Source organism: Canis lupus, chromosome 11 (genome assembly GCF_011100685.1).
Source record: "Canis lupus familiaris isolate Mischka breed German Shepherd chromosome 11, alternate assembly UU_Cfam_GSD_1.0, whole genome shotgun sequence".
In the NCBI taxonomy this organism is placed as follows: Eukaryota; Metazoa; Chordata; class Mammalia; order Carnivora; family Canidae; genus Canis; species Canis lupus.
The window spans coordinates 63297947-63310778 of record NC_049232.1 but is presented as its reverse complement, the minus strand read 5'-3'; the positions used below and the strand labels follow the sequence as shown (position 1 = coordinate 63310778).

The window sequence follows — 12832 nt, the reverse complement described above, 5'->3', positions numbered from 1 at the left end:
GCATGGGTGCTGGGGATCACACAGGTAAGAGTGAAGGCAGATGGAGGAGTTTGCCAGACAGCAAAGAAAGGGGTATGGAATATCTCTGATTCATGGAAAATGGGGAGCCACAAGAAACTCATCAAGAGAAACCCATCAAGAATGGTGCTCCAAGATCACAAGGCTCAGTGCGGGGCAATAAACACCTCCGGTTTGTTCCCTACAGGTCCTGCGAGAGGCACTGGGTGAGAGCTGGGGAGAGTCAGGTGGAGGTGGAGGTGGAGGTGGGGGGGTGAGGAGGTGGGTAGGGTGGGGAGGTAGGGGAGGGGGGAAGAAGGTGGGGGTTGAGAATAGGAGGTGGGAGTGGTAAGGGAGAGAAACAAAACAGAGTTCCAATCTCCAGAGAACAAACACTCCCCACAGTACAACCAGTATCAAAACAGAAAGAGGCTCCAGGAAGGCTTACTGGGGGACATGAGACCTGAATATAGAATGGATGACAAATAAGAGTGATCCAGATAAGGACCAGGGGACTACAAGGGCCTTTATAGCAACAAGAACAGCTTTGGGGAGGAGGGATAACAAAAGTAAATAGGCAAGGGGTGCTGAACACCTGCTATCTGACCCCTGGACTCACACTGCTCACTTCTTCACTTTACTCTCTACCCCAGGAGGCTGACCTTTATGGCCTACATCAGTGATAATCTTGACCATGACTTCCGGTCAAGTTCAGCATATGGGAGGCACTGACAGGAGATAGGAGGAAACGGGAAAAGAGGTTGATATATTGACCCTCTGCTTCTTTCCCCTTGACCCTTCAGGTCCCAGGGAGTGGTCAAGATGTCCACTATTACTAGTCTCAAAGTACTGCCTTAATGCTTTTTGGTCTCCTAAACCCCACCCAACGCTTTGTAAAAATCACTTTATTAAATACCCTCAAGTGTACAGTCTGTGTTTCACTACAACCATGACTGATATATAGTAGGCATGGAGATTTCCCATTATCTAGATACAATATGACAATCATCTAAACTATGGGAGCAGCAGGGACACTACCTCATGAATATGCAGCACTTAACAGTTAATAGAGACTTCTCATAGGCATGGATTTATTCACAGCTCACAACTACCCTGAAAGCGCCAGGTAAGTCAGAGCTACGGATCAATCACATCTCACAGATGCAGTAGCAGGAGGCCAGAGGCATGGCTGGTCAGTGAGAGAGCCAGAGCCTGCAGGCTGATTTTTTAAATACTAATCCAGTCCCTTTCTACCAACACAACTCTAAATAGGCCTAAAATGGAGAAAGAGACTCAAGAGGTCTTTCGTGCACAAATACACATACCTTCATCAGGGATTAGTGATTCATTCAACAAACATTTATTGACCTCTGACGGGGTTTGCAGACCTATATTAAAAGCTGACAAATGAAGATTAGATATGGAGAGAAGAATGAGTCAGAGGAGGAGGGGTGGCCCCGTAGGGCAGTGGACAGAGTGGTGGCCCTGGGATCAGGAGATCTGGCTCCCAGACCAAATCTAGGAGTGGTGGCTCTGCTCTGGTCTTAAACAAAAGTCAAGTCAATGTCAGGTGCAACTGCAAAGCTTAAATCTCTTTAACAGCTCTAAACATTTTTTTTAAGATTTTATTTATTCATTCATGAGAGACAACAAAGAGAGGCAAAGACATAGGCAGAGAGACAAGCAGGCTCCATGCAGGAAGCCCAACGCAGGACTCGATCCCAGGACTCCAGGATCATGCCCTGGGCTGAAGGGAGACTCTCCACCACTGAGCCACCCAGGCATCCCAGCCCTAGGCATTTTAAAATGACATCCAAGACCCTTCATCACTGAGCCCTTGCTTATCTTTCCAGTCTCACTGCTGGAGGCTCTCTGCTTCCCACCCTGCTACCTTGGCACTAGGAGCTATCTGCAGCTCTGCATAAGCTACGCTTCCTTTCTTACCTGCAAAACTTTGCACTAGCTGTTCCCTATGCCTGAAAGGCTTTTTTCCCCACTCCTCAACCCACTTTCTTTACCTGGAATGTGCTCCCTCAATCTTCAAGATTCAATTCAGGCTCATTACTGCATCCTTAGTAGCAATCAGCACAATACCAGATACAGCAAAAGCCCCTAATGTTTTGGAGTTAACGATTAATTAGTTTAGTAATAATAATAATAAAATAGTTAGTATGTGGTGAGTATATTCTGTCTCCATGAGATAATAACTGAAATGCCTAACAAACTTTCTTTAGACTAGGAACTTGAACTCTGTTGAAGAGTAAAGTGAGTAGATGGTTGGATAGGTAGGTAGTGGATGAACGAACTGAGGATAGGTGAGAGAAGGTGAGTAGAGGGGGAATTACAGAGATAAGTGGCTTCGGTTTCATGAATGGATAGTTGGATGGATGGTATGGCTTGCATGAACTTAATCAAAAGGAATTTGGGGGCCCAGTCTCAAAGTGGTGAGAAAGGGCAGAAATCTAACTGGTGAGTTTGGGACTGCAGATCTTGGTATTAAAAGAACATCAGGAATCTCACTAGCAAATGAAAGGTCTGCTGGTGAACAAGGAACCATCAGTACAAAGGCTTCAATAGATCAGAATCTGCTGTTCCAGTTGTCCCTGAGGATAATGCCAGCCATGAATGTCTGTTGACTGAATGACAGGATGGTATGTGATGGAAGCCCCCTGAAGGTAGGTCTAGATATAGAAATCCGACCTTTCGGCTTAGGGGAGCCGACAAAAACATCGGTAATTCCTGTGATAAGACAACAATGAAGGAGATGGGAGATGATGGAAAGGTGTACAAGCTGCTGTTAAAACAAGGTAGAAATTCTCTCCTAGGGTCCAGAGCTTCTACCTGCAATTTCTGTACACAGAGCAACAGGTCCTAAACCAGCATGCCTCCCCCTCAGATTCTTCAGCATGCTCCTCTTTGGTGGGCTTTCTTGAATCCTTAAGTGTTCTGACAGACAAGTCCCATGTTGCACTGCTCCTCAGGAACCCGTGCTCCACTTTAGTCCCTGCAGGTCCTCCCCACAGAGAGGCTATTCAGTGCCTGTCAAATCTGTGCCTTCCAGAGCTGCCAGAGGGCTGGAGAGAGCCCCTGGAGACCAAACCAATACTGCTGAGCCCAGAATTATTAGGGTGGGGCTGAGTGTGCTTCAGAGCCAAAGATAGAGCATCCACAAGAGTCTGCTTTCTATGATGGCCAGCACTGAAAGGAGATTTTTTTTTTTTTTTAGAAGTTGTAGTTAAAGAGAGAGAGAAAATTCAGAGTTAGTGAAGAAAACAAAGAGGTTTCAGAAGCACCTTAGCACTGACCAAGCCCTTCCACATCGTTTCCATTTTGATCTCCATAAGATTCCTTCTAAGGAGGTTCTCCTTTGGCAGTGCAGTAGAATCACCTGGAGAGTTATTTAAAATCCTGATGCCTTGGTCAGACCCCAGAACACGTACTTAAGCATCTCAGGGATGGAGTGCTTCCAGACCACAGTTAATTCCAATGTCAGCCCAGGTAAAGACAAGTATTCTGGGTACTATCCCCATTTGCCAAGGCTTGGGAGCCTCCAGGGGAGTGAAGCAAGTCGGTTCCAGGTCTCACAGCCCATAGAAGTGAGTTTCAAAACCCGGTCTTCTGTTCACTCTCAGACCCATCATCCTCTGTGTTCTCACAGGTGTGGCTCCCATGGCCACATGGGAAAAACAGTTTCTAACACACTGATATCTTACTGTATGCAAACACCCTGGTAAGCACTTCATATGTGTTAACTCGTTTCATTCCCTACATAACAGTTAGTTCCAGGATTTCCTGCTGTCGGATAGTTTGCTTTACACCATCTCACTTCTATCAAAGACCGTATTATTTAATACCTATTTTCACTAACAAAAACCCAAAGAGGATTTTTGCTGTTATGAAATGGTCATTGCTTCTTTGCTCTATTCATTTTGGCTTACAGAAGGTTTGACAGGAATGCTGTGCTTTTGGATAGGGGAGAAACCTGTACTGCAATTATCCCTAGTTTACAGATAAAGAAACTAAGGCACAGAGAGTTCAGGCCCTTACCTAACATCACACAGTAAGAGGAGTTGCCATTTAAGGCTCTCCTTTGGCCGGCAGGAAGTGTCCCTGCTCCTGAGGACTTTGTCCTAGGCCCTCTTCTAGTACTCTGCACTCCCAGAGATCCATGGCCATCTTCTTACCAGACATTCCCAAATCACTGTCTTCAGCCCATATTTCTCTCTTGAGTTTCAACCTTTTATATCCAACCACCATCTGGATATGTCCTTTGAGCACCACAAAACGAAGTTTCGAAAAATTGATCATGTTGCCCAAAATTCTTGTCCTTCACATGCCACCTCTCTCTGAGAACTGGACTACCCACCATTTCTTTGCTCAAGCCAGAAGTGACTGTCGTCTTTGAATCTATTAGTTCCTTCATCCCCCATGACCAATGAGTACTCTTTCCTATTCACTCCTTCCTCTTGACCACTGTCCCACTCATGCCTTCACCCTCGTATCACACATAGCAAGCAGTGTTGTCCCAAATGGCTACCTTGCCTTAGTCTCTCCTCACCCACTCTAAGACTGATCACTCTAAAACACAATTCAAGGACACCTGGATGGCTCAGCAGTTGAGCATCTGCCTTTGGCTCAGGTCATAATCCTGGGTCCTGGGATCGAGTCCTGCATCAGGCTCTCTGCTCAGCGGGGAGCTTGCTTCTTCCTCTGCCTATGTCTCTGCCTCTCTCTCTCTCATGAATAAATAAATAAAATCTTTAAACACACACACAAATTCAGCTCATGACACTCCTACAATTATTTCCAATGGCTTCCAAAAGGACAATTATCCAAACCCCTCATTTGGTTTTCAAGGTATGTTAAACCCTCCTGTATACAAAGAACTTAAGTTCTTTGACCAAGAGACAAGAAAAGACATGGGACAAGAATCTAAATATAAGAGGTTGGTATCAGTCCTAGAAAGAGGGACCCTGGTATAAGTGGAAATATTGCCAACTTCCCATTTAGAGTTCTGAGGGCCACCTTCTCCATGGAACAGCAGCAAACGCTCCCATGAAACCCATACATTTAAAGATTGAGGTTCCAGCCTCATTTCCCACCACCTGGTCTCTCTGCTCACACTACATGGATGCTTTGTTGTTTCCTATTTGCACTATACTATTTCATGTTGCAGCACTTTGGTGCCTGCTAGTCCTTTGGCTTGAATGCTCTTCCTCCCTTCCCTTCCTGGGACACTTACTCAAACTTCTCTCTCTCTCTCTCTCTCTCTCTGGACTCCAGTAACAACACTTGCTGCTCATGTTATAGGTATTATCTCCTAAAAACTCTCATTCAAAACTTTACAGAGCTTAGCACAGTGCCAGACATAGAGCAGGAACTCCATAAATATTTGTTGACTAAATGAAGGCAAATACCATTCTTGGTCATCAAAGAAATTTGAGTTAATAGAACACTTGAAACAAACAAAAAATCTTCCCAACAAGACGATGATGATGATAAGTAGCTCATGTGAACGGCAGTCTTATCAGCACCACCCCTGTACAAAGCACTGTGCAACACAACATGTATTAGTAATCCAGGAAGCCTATATTACTATACTCATTTCACACATCAAAAAGTGGAACCACCACTAGGAATTGTTGGGGTGTGGACTCCGGTCTGCCTGTTGCTACAGTCCACATTCTTCATTGTCGTGCTGTACTTCCCAAGATATTTTTGAATATTTGATACCACCTCTATCGGTCATGTATTCAGGACATGAGACTTGTAAAAGTTCATTTAAATCCTATCTTTTTTTTCACCTTGCTGATTCCTTAGACAGCCTCTTCCATCTGGAACCACAAAATAGGAGGAGGTATACTATAGTGGAGAGGATGTATATGTAAATGATTTATGATATGTGTGAATACACATATTGTATAAAGCACTGAACTCCTCATTCAATCATAAATGCCTCTTCCCCCCTTCAAGTGTACCAAGCAATTTCCACATCTATTGTGTCATTTAACTCTAAAAGTCCATAGAATAGGCTGTAGTCCTTCTGCCTTTCAGACTAGGAAACTCTCAGCCCAAAGGAGATCAAATGATACAAGCATCTATGGTGATGGCACCCGGATGGCTGAAGCCCACCTGGTTCCAGAGAACGTGCACTATGCCTTTTCACTGAACAGCTGTGACCTCCTCACACCCTCCGCCTGGTGCCACCTAATGAGATGGTGTTTTAATCATGAAAAAAAATTATTTACACATATTCCAAATATTTGGGGTAGAAATAGAGGTATAGCTATACAGAGGTCAGGAGTATTTTGGAACAGATAAATCAGAAGGAGCTGGGCCTGTATGCTGGCTGATGTGAGTTGAATGATAAACCTAAGGGGGTATAAGGAAGTAAGGGCCTATACCAACTAGCAATGGTGTTTGGATTCAAGCAAAAGTATTTTGTTTTGTTATATAGTATTTTGTTGTTGTTGTCTATAAAGTATTAACCCTTTAGCTAAATGTGCAGTCAACTAAAATGAAAATATTTTGCACAACAGTACAGCTGAGCCTCCCCTCCTCTCATTCATGTGTCTGGCCTTAAGCAATTGAGTTTGGGATCTGACAAGTACATAGAGCCACTTCCATCCTACCCAGGCTCAAACTCCTTGTCTCCCTGTCTCCTCTTAATTGCCACCTCAGAGAGGCCTTGAAAAGAGTGGAAGAGAACCAAACAGACTCACAGCTCCCTATCACACTTCAGGAGGTCATGTGAGGACATGGGCCACAGCAGGCCCTGGTCCCATAGGTTTTCTTGCAAGGTCTCCAAACCAACTGCTCCTGCAGTTGCATGCCCCTACGCTGCTCCCTCTGCCTTGAAAGCCTCTCTTCCCTCCCCAGCCTGCAGTTCACTCTCTCAAAAGTCAGCTCAGTTCACATGGGATCCCACCCCAAAACCAGAGCACACCTTCCTCTTGCCTATATAGCACTTGCCACATTCTACTGAAATCACTGCTTCCCACCTCCCTCACTATACTGGGCATTTTCTAGACCAGAGATCTACATCTTATCGCTTTTGTATCCCAAGTGCCTAGTATGGAGCCTCTCACACAATGGGCAACATCAGAAGTCTGCAGAATAAAATGAATGGGGTCATCACTTCAATTCGTACAAGTTTCTACCTATCTGAAGCCCCTACTTATGAGAATTAATGTTTGTAATAGGTGCCAACATTTTCACAGAACTTCAAATTACATTACCACCCCAGATCCTCAGAACAGCTCTGTGATATGGGAATCATCCTGACCCAGCTCAGATGGGGAAACTAAAGCTCACATAGTGACAATGGCCTAAAGTCACACTGTGAGAAGTGGTAGGACTAGCATCTAGGCCTTCTGGGCCTTCCCTCTTCACCACACTGCTGGCCCTTAAAGGGGCAATCGCCAAGTCTATGCAATGTATTATTTTTTACCTGTCACCATGCACACCACAAGACCAGTCTAGAGAACATGTACCATGTACTCTTACTAGAACCGCTTTGCCATCCCACTGCTATTCTGATTTGCTGTCACCCAGAGACTCTATTCCTGGACTGTGTTCATGTTTTTTCATAAACCCAGATTATCTGGGCACCTACGCTCCTTCCACCCAAGCCCAAAGTAAATCCTGGGGAAGGGTGAGAGCAAAAATCTACCTGCTAGAGAAGGAAACTCCCAATTCAGAAAAACTCCCTCCCACACACCTCCAGGTATAAGAACCCCACCCAGAACTTAGGCTATGTCCCAAGGAAGTGGCTCCTTCACGTGGCCCATGTTCATCTGGCCAAGGAGGTGTTCCTGGAATTGTCTGGGCGGACACTAAAATCCTACTTGGAATGTACTAGGAACCTCGGTATCTGGAGGAACCCTGCTGGCCATTATTAACCAAAGTGAAGAGGATAGCAGACCCTAGCGTAACTCATCTGTACCTACTGAGTTTGCTTAAAGAAGCACCCACCAGCTGCCTCTTCTAAGACTAGAGTTCTTAGAAAAGGGATCTTCACAGGTTCCCCATCGCCTGGTATTGGAGCTCATGCGATCACTCTGCTTCCCTTTGTTCCCAAAATGGGTGTGTAGATGTGAGATCTGAGCTGGCAAGCTGAGGAGGGACCTTGGACATTCTGTGATTTGCCCCCTGAGGGAAAGGACACAGGGCTGGCAAAGTCGTGTGCTAGGTGATAAATAGGGAAAGACAGATGTGTTTAGATTTCATAATGGCTCTGTTTCTAACATCACTTTCATTTTTACATCGCAGACAGGATTTGGTGACTCTTACTCATAGTTGCATCACTGAGGGCAGAGAGATTGCATCCTTACCCTGACTGGCCCTCACAGCTGTGTTGCTGGGGTTGGCCTGTCCTGCTGGGTCTGAGTATTGATTCAGGAAGACTCTTCCCTGACCCCTGCTGAGGAAGACCCCCCCCCTTTCCCTCAATAGCTGGTTCCAAACCTCCACTCCTTCCTCAAAGAATTGCACCCACCGCTGACTGGCTCACTAGTCCCCAGCAAAGACTTGGATCCTGCATGCTCAGGTTCCCACCACACTTCAGTCCTGCCTCCCCTCTCTCACCTGAGCCCCAGGGGTCACTGTGTCCCTAGTGTCCTCTCCCCCAAGCATCTTTAATCCCCTTCTTTGCACCAGCTTCCCCATAAACATTCAATCATGCTCACATCTCTCACACTGCAAGATAAATACTCCAGCTCAGCTCCCCTCCAGCTCCTGTCTAAGCTCTCCCTGCACTAGGTCAAGCCTCTTCCTCTGTTGGCCTGCACTGCCCACACTGGCATCAAGCCCATTCTGCTACTGAAACAGTCTCCCCAGGGTCACCGTGGCCTTTCGTTGGCCAAACCCAGTGTTGTTCTGAGTGCCCATTCCCCCTTCACCCTGACCCCCTGCCACTGCCCACTCCATCACCTTCCTCTTGCCTATACAGCATTCCTTAGTTAGCACCTCACCCCAACCCCCAATGCTCCCAAGGTTCCTGGACTCCACAGCACCTCCACCATACCTTTGCCCCACCCCCACCCACCCACCCACCCCCAGGCATAACCAGCACAAGCCCTCTTCATCAACAGACCTGTCCATGGAAAGGTACAGTAGAATCTGCGGGGGGGGGGGGGGGAGGGTTGAAGGTACAGTTGTGTGACCTAAAAGGTTAGCAGGTTTGAGCTAACACATCCCTGAGCATTCATTTCCCCTTATCTATAATAGGGAAAAACCTCCCAGTCTCGTGCCAAGAACCCATCACCCTCTGCTGTTCCCATTTTCTAAGATTCCAGGAATGACCTAGTCCCCTTTAGAATGACACAATCCTTCTTTAGGTATGTTAAAACTCCAGATAGCCTTGCTTGGGTCAGATGTTCCACCCCTTTTTGGATTTGCATATCTCTGGTCCCATCTCTGTTTTGCTAGTTTGTAGCTGGCCCCTTAGAAGTCTACCTCATTTACAAGCAGCTAACTCACAGACATGTTGTTGCTGCTCTAAGTATCACCAACAAGGACCCTGTAACTGGTATGAGATCATCACCCAAGTTAGTGATCTTTCCACCTACTATCTCCCTTTCTCCCTCACCCCTGGCCCAGCCCCCTCCTTCAATTCTCCTCAAAGGCCTCCTGAACTCCCTCCCATCCTGCAAGCCCCAGCCCCATCCTGTGTTCAGACAGAACCAATCGGTAACCCCCCAGGTCCCCTCCCACAACCATAAACTTACCATAATGGAGTACTAATTATTCTTGACATTCTATTAGAGCCATTTTGGATTTACCGTCACATTTTCGTTTTTAAACAGAATGTTAAAAAGCAATTATAACTTTGCCTAATACCTACACAAACACCGGGCACTATTATGTCAATAAGTTGGTAAATGTTTCACTTGCTGGTTTCCAGCTGCCATGGGGAGAGATCCTACCATTTACCAGATGCTCAGATGCTGCCTGGAGAACATATCTATAATGCACATTATCTATAGGGGTGAGGTGGGGGCAGGAGAGTTGCAGTAAATAAACAGTCTTAGGGTTGCTGACTGTCTTTTTTTTTTTTTTTTTTTTTACAATAAAAAGAAAGACACGTCGTGGAAAAAGCATGGAAAAAACTTGGATTCATCTTGGACAAAACTGAACTCTAGTCCTGACAGCACCACATACTAGCTTTGTACTCCCAGGGACGCAGTTTCTTCACCTAGACCATGGGCACAAATGACAGTAAGACCGCCTGCTTCTCTGAGGATGGCTGGGATAACAGATCCGAAAGCCCTTTGTGAACTATAAACTCTATTACTCAAATGGGCAACAGAATATAGTTCTTCCCGGCAGCATTGATGTTTTGTGTGAGAATGAAAAACTGGGACTGCGAAGAATCAAGCAGTCCACCTTTGCCCTGACCCAACTGGGTCACTTTGGACGTGAGATGCCTGCATTACTTCGTAGGATTCCTTGGGAGTTAGAGAGGAAATGGTAAATAGTTTCCCAAAGTCAAGAGTCTGAGGCAAGTCCTGAGGCACTCAATAGTATTAACCCTTTATGCAGAAGCAAATTGTGAACATTTATCCCCACCTCCTCTCCTGCAGTAATATCTGCCACAGGAAGATTCATTGACAAGAAAGAAAGAACTTCACTATCTACCCGTAACGAGCCATGGGCCATTCTCCAGACGCTCTCATCCTCCTGGTCTGGCAGCTGAAGACGCCTCCAATATAGGCTGGATGCCTTGGGCTGGTCCTGGTCACTTCAGTTCCCTGGCCTCCCTCCCTCTTCATCCATCACCTGGACGCATTGAGAGAGCCCTTGCCACACGGTTACTGTATGAGCATCAAGTGAGGTCATATATTTGAAAGACTCCAGTAAACATTTAACTGTTTACCACGCTGTATGCATGTTAGTGATCAGTGTTATTTACAGTAAATACTGAAGATACATATGAAGGAAACCTAATGACAGTCCCAGTCCGTTTCTCAGCCCAACTAGAAACTTCTGCAGAAGTTTCTTTTTAAAAAAACCTGAGTTTGGTGAAATCTCCTTGTAATTAACGGAGCCACAGGGAGAGGGTATAGATCAGGGTCAATGGCATAGTAGCTTCGTGATTTTTAGGTTTAAAGCCTGCCTGCGTCACCACAGATGACAATTTGCATAATCTTAGGCAATTTATTTAATCTTTGTGAGCCTCCAGTTTTTCCTCTGTAAAAAGAGAATAATAATAATAGCACTTACCTCACAGCGTTGTCATGCTGATTATTCAAGATAATGTGCTCAAAACAATTCACACAATGACCCGGCTCCCAGCAATGGTTAATGATGTCAGTTTCAGTAGATAGGTGAGCTGGAGAAAGGAAGACAAAAGGCAGTGGGATGTATTAACTGGTAAATAATTTGTATTTTGCTCCATGCCACAGGTCATTCTCATCTTACGAAATACACAAAAAGCATGCATATTGGCAAGAACTGGACCACTAAACATAAAGACTGTATTGCTAACGATGCTGGAGAGATGGGAAGGTGGCTGCTTTTCCTTTCTCTGTGGTCACACCACAAGTCTGAGGCAGGTGGAGATACAAGTGTGCGGCTGCAGGAAGAAAGGTCAGAAAGGTAGTAGTGACAGATTCCCACAGAATCTGAAATAAAACCCATGTTCCTTCCTGGAGGCTCAAAGCACCTCCCTGTCCCCGTGGCTTTCTCAACACTTGCCTCTTTTCTGGCACTGGGCTAGCCCCTTTTGCCTCTCACACCCCCAGGCTCCTTTCACCTGAGCCAGATACTCGCCTGTTTGCAAGTCAGGCCTCTGGTCAATGTTATCTCCTTACAGGGACCAGCCCCACTCATTCCATTTCATTATCCTTTTTCTTTCCTTTTCTCTATTATACTCATACATTATCTAAAATTACCTCATTTGTTTACATGTTTATTATGTGCCTTTCTTTTTCTGTAATATAAACACCAGAGGATCAGGGACCTTATCTGTCTCAGTTGGGCCACCAGATCTCCAGCAAAGGAACACTGTCAAGGTACTCAATTAAGAAATAAAGAATAAAGGAACAAGTGAATACATGTCAATTGCTAATGATAAAAGGATTAGTAAGGGGGCAGATCAGCGGTTCCCCACCTCCCAGCTGATTGATTTGTGCAGGCATACATACCTGGGCAGAATTTCAGGCATTTTAGCCAGAGGAGACAGCAGCCAAGGCCAAGGAATAGGTAGCAAGTGGCACAAGAGGCTCCTGCCATAGCAGAAATCTGTAAATTTGACTTGAGCAACATCAGCCTTCTGCATCTTTAGGCATAAACCTGCGGATTGGACATGGCCAATTAGATGTCTGGGCTTTAGCACAGCCCTGAATAGAAGGACAAACAGTCCATGTCCTTCCCTGAAGAAAAAACAAAAGACAAAATCTTGCTCAAGAGAAATAAATTCATGGAAAGAAGCAGAGTTCACTTTGATTCAGCCCACAATTACTCCGCCAAGTCCTATAGCAGGATGAACAAGATTTGGAGCATGTATCTCCTAGCATAGTATGACTAGACTGAGAAGAACAAAGCAAAATGAGGAACAAGTGATGAAATGACATGAAGTTCAAAATACTCCAGGAGCCCCGGAGGAGGGATTCAGGAGCCCCCACTAAAATAAAGCCCAGCATTCTGCGCCTGCAGAGAGGTGCAATTGCAACCCACAGACAGATCCACAGCAGAACAGCCCGTGAGAATCTCCCCAGCCTTCCCTGCTCTCACCACAGACATGCCCCTAAGGTCAGACATCCTCTTAACCTTTTTCTGGCTCTGCAAATAGGGGCAAGCCTGGGGGCAGACTAACAAACTGCTCCCTCTGTTT

The 12832-nt window shown here is 45.6% G+C and overlaps 1 long non-coding RNA gene across 1 annotated transcript in view; it reads right to left on the bottom strand.

Annotated features, from left to right (window-relative positions):
- Positions 1–12287, bottom strand: part of LOC111098119 — a 251579-nt gene extending 239292 nt beyond the window's left edge. The window contains exons 1-2 of the long non-coding RNA XR_005367098.1: positions 12144–12287; positions 11221–11329 (exon numbers count right to left, since the gene is read on the bottom strand). This is a non-coding gene — a long non-coding RNA (uncharacterized LOC111098119). The remainder of the gene's footprint in view (positions 1–11220; positions 11330–12143) is intronic.
- Positions 12288–12832: the final 545 nt, after the last annotated feature.